Raw genomic sequence first — 15,358 nt, forward strand, 5'->3', positions numbered from 1 at the left:
TCTGCGAACAAGATAAACGCGTGAAACCGCGTTTGACAAAAGGAGGCGCACTCCGAAACTCCATTTCCTTTCCCGAACATACGAGGTGTGGCTATAAAATAACGAGACTATTGCTGCGAAACATTTTATTTTGAATTTATACATTTTTAGTTATTATCATCTTCAATGTACACCCCTCCTCTATCCCTACAACGCTCCATGCGAATTCTCCATTGTTCGAAACAGCGCTGGAAGTCTTCTTCTGTGAGCTCCTTCATGACGCGTGCCGCTTTTTCTTTCACAGCTTCAGCGGACTGAAATCTTGTTCCTTATAATGCAGATTTGACCTTGGGAAACAGATAAAGGTCGCATGGTGCAAGGTCTGGCGAATATGGCGGATGGTCTAACACTGGGATGTTGTACTTGACTAGAAACGTCTTGACAGACAATGCAGAATGAGCCGGCGCGTTGTCTTGATGGAGAACCCATGACTTGTTCTTTATGTAAAATTTGCCTTGCGCCTTCTTTGTCAATTCTTAGTCAGTTTCAGCAATCGCACGAATAGTTAACCGACGGTCAGATCGAATCAGATTGCCGACTTTTTCGATATTTTCATCCGTTTTTGACGTGGAAGGGCGACCCGGGCGTGAATCGTCTTCAACGTCTTCTCGGCCATCTTGGAAACGCTTAAACCACTCAAAAGCTCGCGCACATGATAAACATTCGTCGCCATACACTTCTTTTAATAAAAGATAAGTTTCAGTAGCGCTTTTTCCAAGTTTCATGTGAAATTTCACGACGATTCGTTGCTCTATTTCCACACTTATCATTTTTCCGGCAAAACAAAACAACAGCTCTTATACAAACGAAGGCCACGGTCTTAAGACTAATTTGTTTACAGACACGGGAGGCGCCGCATTCGAAAGAGAAGGCTTCACGCTACACAGCTGTCGGTCGTTCGCGTTTGGTGCGTGCGTACTTCTTCTGTGGAAGCATCAGTCTCGTTATTTTATAGCCACACCTCGTATTTTCAAGTTTCTATTCTCATGTTACGACGACGTGTCGCGTCCGCCGCGTAATCGGCGTAATCGTACGAGTGAACACATGTCATGACGAGAGCGCACGCGATGAACGCAATCGTATGCAGCGCCGAGAGAGACACCGGGAAAACGGCGTTTGTTTCACGGTTGTGTGTTAATTCCTCACCGAAATACGGCTGTTTGAAGGTTCGAAGTTTTCGCGCGGTCCTTTGCCATCGGCTGGCGCGGCACGTGCGCGCGATACATTGTAATGGCAGCGAACTTCAGACCTCGCGGCGGCGCGCAACATTGTCGGCGACATCAGTCCCCCATCAGAGACGGTTGCGCCGCTCGTTGATACCTTTGTGTGGAGAAGCATGTATCGTAGCGACATGCGGTCAATTGCATTCGAAAGCATTCGATCGTATTATCGATCAATCTTGCGACTTATACAGTAAAAAGTCGATCGTCTTTCTCGCAAATTGAACAATTCGAAGTAAAGAGCTGTAGGGAAAATCACTTCTAAAAATCGTGGACTCTGAGCAATCAGCAGTCAGTTATTTTCCAATGATATAGCCCGGTACTGAATAATAGATTTCTTACTTAATAATAAGTATCGATCAGAGTTAATTCTATAATAGCGTCCGATTATCATATATAGCTATTTTTTTTCGTTTTATGATTCCCTCTCCTCTCTCTTTCTCCCTCTCTCTTTCTCCCTCTCTCTCTCTCTCTCTCTCTCTCTCTCTCTGTCTCTGTCTCTCTCTCTCTCTCTCTCTCTCTCTCTCTCTCTCTCTCTCTCTGTGTCTCTCTCTCTCTCTCTCTCTCTCTCTCTCTCTCTCTCTCTCTCTCTCTGTCTCTCTCTCTCTCTCTGTCTATCTCTTTCCCTCTTTCTTTCTTTATGTACATCTCCATTTGTAACTTAATAAGGGAACAGAAATTAGAGTTCCAAATTCGTCAAAGAACTTCATTAAAATTAAGATCGTGAGTTCCGCGCGCGCGCACGAGGGAAAGGGGGGAGAGAGAGAGAGAGAGAGAGAGAGAGAGAGAGAGAGAGAGAGAGAGGGCGGAGCTATGTATACCTCTTAAAATGTATTCTGTAATAAGTTTAGTAGAATCCCATTAACTTCTTTATGCCAGAATTCAGGTCGCTCATAAATTACGAAAACGCAGTAATACGTACGCCTTAATTAATTCCTATTTAATGATCGCGCTATCATTACGTAGCGCGTCCGCGGTTCGCCGTACCTAATCGCGTTTTATCAAATTAATAAAGCGCGCGCGCTCTCTCTCTCTCTCTCTCTCTCTCGCGCGCACTGTCGTCCGGCATTCGGCTGGACGAGTCGCACGAGAATAACGCGGCGTTTTCGACGCTGCATCACGACTGACATAATTGACCGCGGCCGATGCTCTTGGCCATTAACGCCACTGTGTATGAGGCTGGGTATACATGAGATATGATATAATTAAACGGCCAACAATATATGAAATCAACTTCAACGGAGCGTACGGTCGCTCCGGCGGTCCCTCGGTCGGTCGGTTTGGTCGATCGGTCGGCCGGCCGAATGCCGCGCGTTTCGTTTTACTGCCATTTAGATTTTATTAAACGTTTTACGATTCGCCGAGCACGTTCCAGCTTTCAAGCTAATGCACGGGCTGAATCGTGTCGCGATCCCTCCGAAGAGTTGACTATTAACGAGACGATAGATGAGCGCGCGATGCGACGCGCTCTTTTTTTCATAATAATGAAAAGATATCTCGGCGACGCTTCGCACGCCGTATGAGTATGCATGCGAGTTAAATGCGCGCGACACGGCACGACGACGGCGGGAGGGGGGGGGGAGGAGGGGGGGCGTCGTAAAAAGTAGCGTTAAAATCAACGTCACGTACGTAACGTTATGAAAAACTCGTTAAGAGCGATAATGCACGTTGTCGGCTATTAAAGTGCTTTTTGTTATATTGGATTTTATGGACGTTCGTTCGTTCGTTATCGACGGAACTGAGACCGCTAGGCGCTGATTTAATCTCGTCCCGGAGAGCGGCCGGGAATAAAAGACGCGGCTGGACGACGAGGGAGATATTCACATCCCGCGATCGATATACCAGCCGACGCGGCCGAGCCCGGCTGGTTACTGCAAGTATGGCGCAAGATGTCGGATTTATTACGGTTTATTCTCTCCACAGTGTCATGCGACGCTGACAATGTCGCCGAAGGAGTGTAGTTCTCTCGTATCTCCCTGCCGTGTCTGACTCTCCCTAGATCGCCTCGTCGGCGATCGTCTTCGAGCATCTCTCGAGAGACTCCGGAAGTCTACTCGTGTCGAAGAGACACGTCCGACGTTTCGCGGTCGATTCCCATCCCCCCTTCTCCCCCATAGTCTTTTCATTTGCCATTGTGCGCGAAAACATCGTGCACAAGACGGCCGCGCCTCGACGATGTTCCTCGGACGACACTCGGCGACGTGATCGGCGGCCGATGAGGGGGGAGCTCCTTCCCGCCGCTGGCCGGCGTTAATCGCATCGGCGTTGCGTCGGGCAGACGGGGGGGGGGGCGGGCTTTCCATATAACTGTACGGCGCGGCCGGCTGGAGGCGGATACGTAATTTTATCCGAAGCTTCGGCAACGAGAACGGAACACGAAACCGTGGGGCTTAAGTAGGGTGAATGCGGCACGTATCCCAATCGACCTGATACACCCTGGCGTTATGATGGCCAGTGAGCACAAACTGCACTTAGTTTAACTTCGTGAGCGCGCGAGGCCACGCGGAATACGAAATTCGCGGCGCTCCGAATTCGGGAAGCGGTGAAACACGCTAACACTCCTTCCCCCTAACACGCCCTCCCCCCGCTCGGTCCCGTCTCCGCCTCCGGCCCCTCATACCGCGCGGCCATCATCATCGACGTCTCCCGGGAGGAACGCGAGTCTCGCAAGTACCATCCCCGCGATCGTATCGGCTCGACCGTGTCCGGCGTAGCCGGTGCGCGTTCTAGGCACAAATTTCATTCCAACTGCAGCTTTGTGAAATTTCGCGCCTTACCACTAACTGCTCAGCTGGAAGAGAGATAAGCCAAGAGTGAGAGAGAGGGGGCAGAGGGGAGAGAAAACGTCTCTATGTACGCTGAGTTACGAAAATGGTGCTCCGTGGTGCGGCAGGGACTCTTTCCGCGCTGCTCGCGCGATCCCGCGATGCACCGCGATAGCGCCGCTGTATTCGAAATATATTAGCCGTTATTGATTGTGTATGTTCGTCGGCGGTGGTTCGCGGCCACCGACGATAACGAATTCATTTCTTAAGATAATTCGCATTTTGATATTCTCTATCTATCTCTCTCTCTCTCTCTCTCTCTCTCTCTCTCTCTCTCTCTCTCTCCCCCCCCGCTCCCCTCCGTCTCTCTTTTTCTCTCGTTGGCGAAAGGAGTGAATATATAATTTTGCAAAATTTGTTCTTTGATGGAATCCCTCTTTGTTCTCTTTTTTACTTTTTCATTCATTTATTTTTATTTTCAATTTCCCTCAGTAGCTTCTGTTTCATTATCTTCTGGTGTTTTCATTAACTTCCACCTAAATTGCTTAATCTTTGATGATTAAAATGTAGAAAAAATTGTAGCGCGCGCATGTATTTTCGCGAGAGATGATTAAAATAAACATTAATATTCAGGGGAGAAATAAGTTATCTCGCGCGTATAAATTTTAGACAGCGGCGAACACAATTCGCACATCGCACTCCATATAAACGTAACTAGAACCTGTATCTGTTTCGGAAGCGGATAACAAGCAAAGCTGCAAAAACGGGAGAAAACAGGAGGCGGCCTGATGTTGTGTAATCGACATGGTCGCGAATCGAAATTCGCGTGGCGCGCTCTCAGAGCTCTCGATCTTGTCTCATTTCGTTTGAAGTGTCTATACAGAAATACGACGGGCGGTCCGATCGAGCGTAATCTATTTGCGTTAATGGTTCCGTCTATCGAAAAGAGAACTGCAAAACGACGAGTGTCGCTCGCGATATAGCGAGATACACTGAGCGCAAACATCACATACACATATCCCCCCATCAGACACAGAAACGTGCAGTTAATTACGCGGTTATGTACGCCAACAGCTCGCGAGCGATAATGTTCCCCGCATTATCACTTACGTCCTTGATCTTTAATTCCGCGAGGCGAGACAGAGGCGCGTTTCGAGGATATTACGCGAAACTATAATTCCCTTCTTACACACCGATTACATCAGGATCCCGCCGATGCGTCTCGAAAACCACCGCTACACTCGCACGCGCGTGCTATCGACGTCGCGCTAATTCCGTTTGCCCGAATGCGAAGTGCTCTGCTCTCACGTATGCGAGGCACACGTACGCGAACGCAAACGTGGCTGCCTGTCGGTGTGTTCCACCCTGACGATGACGACGCTAATCTAAACGGCGGCATCTTCCTCCCCCGTGTGGGCGCGCGCGCGCTCGCTCGCTCGCTCGCTCGCGTTCGGATATAATTCGAACGAAAATCTTGCTAATGCACGAAGAGAGACCGAAGCTCTTCTCCGACGCATCGCGTGTCGCGGCTGAATATTCAATACGTGCACTTCGCCGGCGCGCCGAATCTACGAGCTGCGTCTGCGACGCGTTCGCGAAAATGTAGACGAACGCGACAGCCCGTCGTGTCGACGCCGCCGTCGAAAGCGTGTTCGCCTACGCGCCTCCCAGTTTATCCTATCTTAGCTCAGGTCGGAGTCCTGATTTTCAATTCGTGTCCTGAGGGCACTTACTCCTTGCAAAGTGTTTGGCCTTCGCCAGGCCACCTTCCCCGTCTACGCGCCTGGCTGCTTGAGCACTATCTACATGTAAATCTAATATACGCCCCTACATTCTATAAGCATCGCATCGAAGAACGACACCAACCCGCCGTCGACGAGAACGACATTTGGGACACCTCGTGTTAGCACAAAGTGACGCGGCTGATGGAATCTGTGGAATATTCGAACGTGTCCCGTAGTCGCGTGAGTTCCTCGTGTATGCTAACTTCCCAGCTGTGTGAATCCGGAAGAGAGACGGAGAGGGAGAGGGAGAGAGGGAGAGAGGGAGAGAGAGGGAGAGAGAGAGAGAGAGAGAGAGAGAGAGAGAGAGAGAGAGAGAGAGAACGTACACGCTCGTCTGCCCAATGTTAATTTTCTTACGCTATCGTACTCCTCTTCATCGAGGAGACGCGCGCGTTCGTCGCGCGAATGAACGAACGGGCGAAATTAAATATCACTCGGCGGAAATGAGCTTTTCCTTGGGCCAATGCGCCTTTATGTATTCGCCGGGCGCACGATGCATAAACTTGAAGAGTTCCTCTCACCGTATCCGGGAGCGAGAGCGCGAGTGTTATCGCGTGCGCGGCAGGTTAAGACGACGGACGTCCAGAGTCCCTTCACTTTCGACTCGGCCTCGACGCGCGGCGAAGGCACCGATCGATCGGCCGCGCCGAGGCCGCGCGAAGAGGCGTATCGATTGTTAATCAACGCTCGTTAGCGCTGGTTTGCCGCGAAACGGACAAGCCGGGGGGCAGTTGTGCACGGTGATAGATAGACGCGCTCTCCGCGTCGTCGCGAGCGTCTGCGAGCGTCGAACGCGGCCGCGTTGACGCGTCATTTTTCACGCGGGATCAGCCCGCCCGGGCGGACGCTCCGCTCTGTCGAGGTATTTGACATTTTTGCCGCGTGTCCTCCGGAGCTTCCCTCTCGACTTTCGCCGCGACTTCCCCAATATTTGTCCGGGCCCGGTGGTGGTGGTGGTGGTGTGTCGCGGACGTTGCCGGGACGCGCGCGCGAACCCACGGCGAGTGGCCGCGCACGTGGACCAGTTAATTAAAACGAATCTCGGCACCTGCTCTTTTTTCGCGTCATTACGCTCAATGGCACGGCAACGGCGCGCGCGTGAAAAGTGGCCGTAACAAGCGCGCTATATAGCTTGCGATAACGCCGTCGAATGAACCTGCAAATCCTGATATCTGCTGTGCATCCCGCCGTGCATCCCGCCACCGCCACACCGCCGAAATACAACACAACCGCGGTGATAACGCGGTGAGGCGGGACGGGGCGAGGCGCGGAGCGGACGAGAGCGAAAGAGACGGGGGTGGTCGGATTAGCGGCGAGGGAGCTCAAGCGGCTGGAAATTTTTCAAGCTCCGCGCCACCGCGTATTAATGAAGATCGAGGGCTTCGCGTTCTCCGCGTTTTACGCCCTCCGGCGTTCGGATCCATATCCGGCCGGAATTAAAAGGCTCGTCCGAGCACCGTCGCCGCCGCCGCCGTCGCCGCCGCCGCCGCCGCCGCCGTGGCGCCACGGCCGAGCCACCGAGTCGGGTCCTTAATTATACGCAGCCGGCGAATCTCAATATTATTTTAATATAAATACACGGTCTGCCGATAACAATGGCACGGCACTTTTTATCGACGGCCCTTTGTGAGTCGCCGCTGTTTGGCGCGCCGTGAGCGGCGCCCAGGGGATGTTTGCTAGCACGAATTTCGCGTGCGGAAACACCTCGGGTCGAGTGCTATCGAGCCCGTATATCACCTTAATTACGCGTATCGTGAATTTCCCCTTTGTCCCTGATTCTCGTTGCAGATGTTTTTCTTCGCGCACGCGCGTACTTTTCCGGGCAGCCTCGCCTCGAGTATTTTGCTCGTCGCCGGCTCGAGAACGTCGTAATGATAGGACTGAAGGATAAAATCGTACGACAGAGCCCGCGATGCCGGTCTTCTTACCTTTTCCTTATTTGTTTTCGGGCAATTTTGGAGAAATGCACGTTACTCGAGAGACGAAACGCGTCGTATAATATTGCTCCGTCGTTTCTCGCAATGAACTGAATTTTCATACTCACCCGAGTGCGCGGCACGTTACACTGCAAACCCGAGCGTGTTACTTTGACACGTATCAGCTGAAGCTTTCTTCGCGCGTTTCTTGTCGTCTGACGAATCACGTCATTTGATGCTGATTTCGATATCACTTGACGCGTTTGAACGAGGTTAAACGACGTGATTTAAGACGACAAGATGCGCGTGAAGGAAGCTTCAGCTTATACGCGTCAAAATAACACACTCGGGTTCGCAGTGTACTCTCTGTCTTGCGGCGAGTTATAAACCAGCCGCGCATACCGAACGCATATGTGTATGGTTTTTTTTCGACTGTTTACTTTCGACGATCGGCCGATGTTTCATTCGCGGCGACATCGATCCACCGCGCATGTTTACACGGACACGTACCAACTCCCGCTGGGTAACGGGAGGATTAGTAAAGCAAGCAAGCCATACGAAACGAATGCTGCATCCCTGGAAGGCAATCGATAGCGAGCGATGGGATTTATTTGGCGGTTGGTGGTTTCTTCGAAATCGCGCTACTGCCGATCCCCGGGACGCGACAGCTAACGTATAGCCCGCAGCAGGCCCGCATTAAGAAAAATAAAGTGCAGTCAGATTCGAATCAAGTCCGATCCGTTGCCGCTGCGCCAGCGGCCATTTCCTCGTCGCCTCGTCCCCGTGAATCTCTTTTATTAACACGAACAGAAAGGAAGAAGATACAGGAACGCGCACGAGCTGGAGCGGGCGGACTTTTCCGCAGCCGTGATCCGCTCGAGGCTTCTCAAGAGGCTTCTCTTATCCCGATTAAAAAGTAACCGTAGACATATCATCCTCTCTGCTTTACGCGATATGTAATCCTCGGCGATATGCTAATATTTTTAGATGAAATTATTCCGCGACTTTTCGACAAGTTGGATGTGAGAGCTTGAAGCTTAAGATTCGTTTCTTCTTCGCATGGAACTTTTTTCCCTGTGATCATCGTCATCGGTATGACTTGTCAGACGAGGTGACAGGTGACGCATATTAGACATTGTCATGTAACGACGTGACATTTCTAGCTCGCGTTACAATATGACATTTGAGATTTGAATACTGTTTTTCTTCCGGGACTCATCTCGTTTATGTGTTTCTCCTAAAACTAACCGTGCTTATAATTCCATGTGATTGTAATAATTTTAATAATTTATAAAAAGATCGATATGATATAATTGCGAATCTAAAACGAGAAGGGATAAAATTTCCCACCTCTTTCTCTCTCTCTCTCTCTCTCTCTCTCTCTCTCTCTCATTAACTCCGACTCTTATTCTGAATGAGAGAGAAGAGGGGGAGATATGGAAATAATATAAAAATATTTTATACATGTCTCCGGCGTATCTCTCGGTGAAGATTGAAAATTAATATTGATGCCGTTAATGAGCTCGGCATTATTTCATTATTTCGCACTCTTCTAGCCCTCTCATAAAACGCCGCGAGATACTTTTAATCTAATCCCTTCAAATTGATATATGAATACACTTATTTGCCACGGTATCGAATTACGTAATGCGTACCATATATCATCTTTTCATTTATAATGATCAATCTTCGTTGCGAAAATTTATTTATAAGCGAGAGGAGCGTACTTACGATAATCCCATCCTTCCCGCGCTATAAACGACTAGCTGGCGGCTCGCGAAAATCACGAGACGTCGCGGCTCGAATTTCGCTCGTAGCCGCCGCGATCATCGTCGGGACTCGGGCGAGCGGCGCGCCACGGTATTCTCGATAATCCTCGCGGACGGAATATCCTCCGACCACAATCGATACTTCGCACCATGCAAGGTGCGAGCTAAGTCCGACCTAACGAACACCCCCCCGCCGACCCTGGCATGCCGGCCGAAAGTGTTATCGACTCTCGGCTCAGAGAATTAAGCGCGACGCGGCGTGTGTATCTTTCTCGAGTCGAGCTCGCCTCCGTCGCCGCGAGCCAGCGGACTCGGCAACGCACCAAGACTAAACTTTCCCGCGACCGTTTGAAATCTCATCTCGATTTCGCGCCGTTTCCGAGCGTCGCCGCGCTCAGGATATTCTGTCGCTGCGAGCGGACAAAAATTCCCCGAGCCCCCGCTTTGGGTCGTCGCAATTTAGTGCGTAGATCACGGACAGTCGGCGCGGCCGTTGACATTTCGCCTTCTCGCCGACCGAGAAGTTAGTGCCGAGACATCTGCCACATCTAGTGGCACCCGAGCTCTCCCGCTGCGGATTACGCTCGGCTCCTCGAGCACCGGCCGCTCGAGTGCGGCCCCGTCGTTCTGTCATGTAGCGTGACATTATGCTAATTTCATGGTTATTATCAGGCCGGCCGGCCGGTCGGCCGGATGGCCTCCAGCCGAGATGGAAGCGAGCGCGAATAAAGCGATACGGGCGATCTTTCCGCGCCGCGCCGCGGCGAGCCGCTCGATCGGAATTCAACGGCAGGAGCTTTCCGCTCGACGGAGATGATCGGGCCTCATTACGGCTGAACGGTTTCTCGATAACACGCCCGCGGCTTTTCGACGCGGCCGCGCGAATTGTCCCGCCGGAACCTCCGGTCGACGCGAATCCCGCAGAGGGATGCCGTGCGCATCGCATCGCGGCTCGATTTCGCGGGAATCTCCCTTAGCTCGGCGCAAAAACGCCGTCGGGCTTTTTGCCGAGGAGCCCCGCTCGGATAAATCACACGACAGGCGTTTTAGATTTACATAAATAGGCCGCGTAAACGCGCGCGGCCCGCGCTTACCGAGTTATGCGCGACTGGAGGAACTCAGCGAAATTTGAACGCACGCGTGGATTGACTATATAAAAGTTTACCTTACGCGCGAGAGATACGCACGCTTTCGTACCGGTCGTCGTTTATTCAACGAACAGTCGTTCCGGCGATGCTTCGCGGAACACAGTGTACAGGCAGTTTCAACTTTTGCGTGGCCAATAAATTGGACATAAAGTCTCGGAGGCGCCGGTGCCGTCGGCCGCGCTTCACGCATCGTAAGACTCGCCGGCCCGTCTTTAATGGCTTCGCATAGAAGGCGTTAAAAGGACTTTACGACATATAAAAACTGCGTTTCAAGTGTGTAGCTGGCTACGCGCACGATGCGCTCGGTGGACAGCTTCTGGGGAGGCCCCTCGTGCTTCGCGGAAGAGCGCGGCGCGAGTCTCTTTTTCCAGTGAACTTGCTGAAAATTATCATTCGCCGACGGGCAACCGCGAGAGAATGATCGCTTCTCGATATCGAGGCCCGCTTTTTCAAAGCGCGTTTCAATTATCCCGGAAGGTCTCACTCGCTCTCTCTGTCGGGGAGAGATACCGGTGATCTATGCCGATTAAAATATAAATGCCAATGTCGAGACTCGAGTCGAGCGGGGATTGAATCGCGGATTCTGTTACTGAAGCCGACGCTTCGACCGCCGATAATTTAGAGCGCGATCGCACGCTCGCGATTTGAAACGCGAGCTGAAACGCGACGAATCGCCGTCCGACGCTGCCTCTAATCTGACCGCCTACCTAGCTGTCTGGCTACCTACCTAGCTAAATATACCTACGTATCTACCTACCTACCTACCTACTTTCGCATCCAAACGTTCGGTATCCCGCAACGTAACTTATCACGGCGCTGATTGATTCGGAGCCAGAGATGAAACGCGCAAACGACGGTGAAAAACCGGCCGTCATTCGAAGTCGTCCGTCTTCTTCCGCGGCGGAACGCGCGCGCGCGCGCGCGCGCACGCGCGATGGGTACACTTATCTCCCTTATCAATGGGAGCAGCCGGAAGAGCAGGTAGACCAATGCCGAACGATACGATAAATGCGGATCGGATGATGGATGCGCGACGAGCGCGCTCGCACTTTCTGCTTTCCCACACCACTTAAACTCGCGCTTGTCCCTCCCGCTCGCGCGGAAACCCCCTCGTCCTCTCCTCCCTCGTCGCGCATCTCGTCCACTGTCCGCCAACCCACGTCAGCCCGCGACGTCTCTCTACCCGGTGATTGATAAAACTGCGAGCCCGCGAATGATAATTTCGTGCGCGCGTGATTCCAAGTTCTTTCTCCCACCTGCCCCCTTATCTCCCGACGGCGCTCGCGACGCATCAATAATCGTTTGTCGATTTTCACGATAAGAGAGACGCGCCGAATCCTCCTCCTCCTCCTCCTCCTCCTCCTCCTCTTCCTCCCCCTCCCCCCGTCTCGTCGAATAGTCGTCCCGCCGAGCGGCGGTAGCATAATAGGGAACTCCAGCTACCGAGGGTCGCAATAGAGAGAGCTTACATTAGGAGAATACTCAAGCAGACGTCTGGGGAGTATTCCTCAATACCTAACCCGACGCGAGCTCGATCCCCGAAGCTCGCGATTTTCTGTTTGCGCGCGTGAATACTCCTTTTCGCTCCAAATACCTCTGAGAAAACCCAAAGAGGTTCTCTCTCTCTCTCTCTCTCTCTCTCTCTCTCTCCCTCTCTCTCTCTCTCTCCCCCCCTCTCTCTCTCCTTCTTTCTTTTCCCTTCCTTCCCTCTCACCCTGTTATTCCCTGTTTTTCTTCTTCGCGGTCTTTTCTCTTTTACCGAAATATAGATCTAATTATAAAATGCCTGCCAGTCGGCGCGCTCTAAGATTCTAAATCATTCTTGACTCCTCCGTTCACGCTCGGCGACTGCCGTTCACTCGCTCGATCCCAGAGACTCGGGTTTTCATTCACGACGCACGATTGGATCGCTTAATAAAGTCGTTTACGAAGCGACCACGGCGACGTCGGTCGGTCGGCACTGTGTCTGTCAGGCGACTCTCGTCGGATCGATAAAACCTCGCGGATATTTGTGGGGTGTTCATTAAGTAAATCGACCGGCCGTGAATCACGCCAAAGTCGACCGACATGGTAACGAGTATCAACACCGAGAGGGGAGAGCACTCGAGACTACTCGACTAACTCTCCTCCGGCATTTCGAGCGCCACCCCGGCGCAGCTCCGCGCCAGATATCATCGTAATTTATACGCCAGTCGTTTGTTTCGGATTCGTCCTTTTGCGATAGCAACGTGAAAGTGCGCTTTGATTATTCCTCGCCCTCTACGTCCTCGCGGTTCGACAGCCATCCGCCTGCGCGTGCTGAGCCGCCGGCCCGGCGCGCAGCCACTTTCGCCCTCTTGACTTTCATATTTCCGAACGACTCGAATATATATTCGAGGCACTCTCTCGTGCGCGAGTTAGCTTTTCGCCCGAGCCGCGGCGACAATCGCGAGGATGTCGCGAGATAAAAATGCTAGTCTTGGCGAGTCTGGATTCTATATATATTGTATATATAGCGGACCATTTTTACGTATATATATTATATTACATGTGTGTATGTATATATATATATATATATATCGCTTGCTCACGTCTTTCTTTCTCTCTCTTCACATTCTTCCTCCTCTTTCTATCTCGCACGAACTGGACGTGAGGTTTTAAGAGAGGTTGTCTGTGAGAAAAAAGAAAGATATTATGTTGGACGATAAGGACACACGCGCGCACGTGACTTATGACAAATGTCCAATACGTGCAAATTACGAGGGACGCCGCGGTGACGCGGACGAACGATTACCGCACCGTGGAATAAATCGAATTTCGCCTCGCGTCTGTATTTCGCGAGGGTCGTCGCTCGATAACGAGAGTGGTTCTTGAACCATAAAACCTACGCTGGTGGTAACAGCTCCTCGACAGCGCCTCTCGAGATCGCTCGCATAGAGAATCCGAGACGTCTGTAACCGCACGGGCACGTCAAGATACCATCGTAATTTATGCGACAGTCATTTGTTTCAGTCTCCTGGCGTCGTCCTCACGATAGCAAATTGAGAATAAGCAAAACGTATCGCTAAACGGATTACACGCAGGGATCAGGATATCCTGGCTGGCCGCGATCGTCCGATTGTCACGATTCACTTTGCGACTTGGCCGCTGTTTATACATGCATTCTCCGCGCTGAGCGATTAAAATCCCGTCGCGCACGATGCTCTCGTGACAAAGCGGCCCTCGCGAAATATACGCTCCGACGAAGTGGCCGCGTTTCCCTCCGCGTTGATATCCGTTCGCACGCGACGACATATTGCAATAGTTTCCGTCGCGGAAACACTCGATATTTTCGAGAGCGCCTTGCCCCGCCGACTTTCAAAAGGGATATCAGCCGCCGGGATCAAATCGCGAACCGTGAGACGACGATCGGGCATCAATCGTTTCGGCACAAACCCATGAAATCGTCTCGTTTACGAAGCCGGCGTGGAACAAGGTGGCGCGAATGCGGGAGAGGGAAGGAAGAGGAACGTGCCGGCGCGCGGCACTGAGGGGTGCGACGACTAAAAATTGATCCCGTAAAAATCGGCAGAGAGTGCGGAGGAAGAGGTATTAGCCCGCATGGCTACGGACCCACAGGGGAAATCCTTCACGCCTTGGAAACCGATTTTTCGCGGCTTTCCACCCTAACAGCCTGAAAGGTCGCATGATGATGTTAGGGGATACTTACAGAGCCACTCGCAGATTTAACGGTCTCGCGCTTTTACGCGCGGAGAAGCCGTGAGCGAAATGATAGAACGATACTATCGCTCGCGAGAGAAAAGGAGAGAGAGAGAGAGAGAGAGAGAGAGAGAGAGAGAGAGAGAGAGAGAGAGAGAGAGGATTGATCGTAAGGAGACTCGACGGAATAACGTTCGCTCGCTCAAATAATTTCGCGGATCGGGAAGGCTTACACCGAGCACAATTACGAGTATTACTTGCTCGGCTTACATTTTGATACAATCACGACGTCGGGGATTTGTTGAAGAGAATAACGTTGGCATAACGGATTAGTAACGAACTGAGGAACGATTGCAGGAAAATGCGCGCGTGTACCCTCTTTCCACACACACACACACACACACACACACGCACATACACGGGGAACGAATAAAAATCGAGTCGCCGGTAATGCCGGAGGACGATCCAATTGAAAAATAGCCATTAAACGCGTTGGGTTAAGTGCTCAGGGTTGGACTAGAAAAGGGATCGGCCTGGCGGACGGAAGTGGCGAGGGTGGAATAGATTCGACCTTGTTCATCCCTCTCGTACAGGGTTACAGAAAAATGTGCTTTCGAACCGAGCGAATCGCCCATCCACAGAAAAGCCATCCTATCACGTAGCCCAAGGTCAAAGGGCTGACTCCCAGAGGTAAGGAGGACTCGCTCCTTCCTTTTAGACCGCAAGATTTTCAGATGTATATGTGCACCCCCTCGCAACATATTCTCCCAACGGGTCGCCCGAAACGCGCTGCGCTCTCACGTCGCTCTCACGTCTTTCTCCGAATGGCGAGTAACAGTTCCGAGCTCGAGCGGACTTAATAGAAATAGCAAGAAACGCGCCGCTTATGTGTCGCAACGTGCCGAGACATTGTAACGTGTTATCGCTCGTCGATTCGAATATCGTCGCGGATTAAGCCTCGCAGTCCGGAGCGGTGTTCTCTTTTTGCGGCGATTCCTGCAGTCTTTGAAGTGAAACTCGCTTATATATGTCAAAGGGT

The sequence above is a fragment of the Harpegnathos saltator genome, unplaced genomic scaffold (genome assembly GCF_003227715.2).
Source record: "Harpegnathos saltator strain DR-91 unplaced genomic scaffold, Hsal_v8.6 scaffold854, whole genome shotgun sequence".
Classification (NCBI taxonomy): Eukaryota; Metazoa; Arthropoda; class Insecta; order Hymenoptera; family Formicidae; genus Harpegnathos; species Harpegnathos saltator.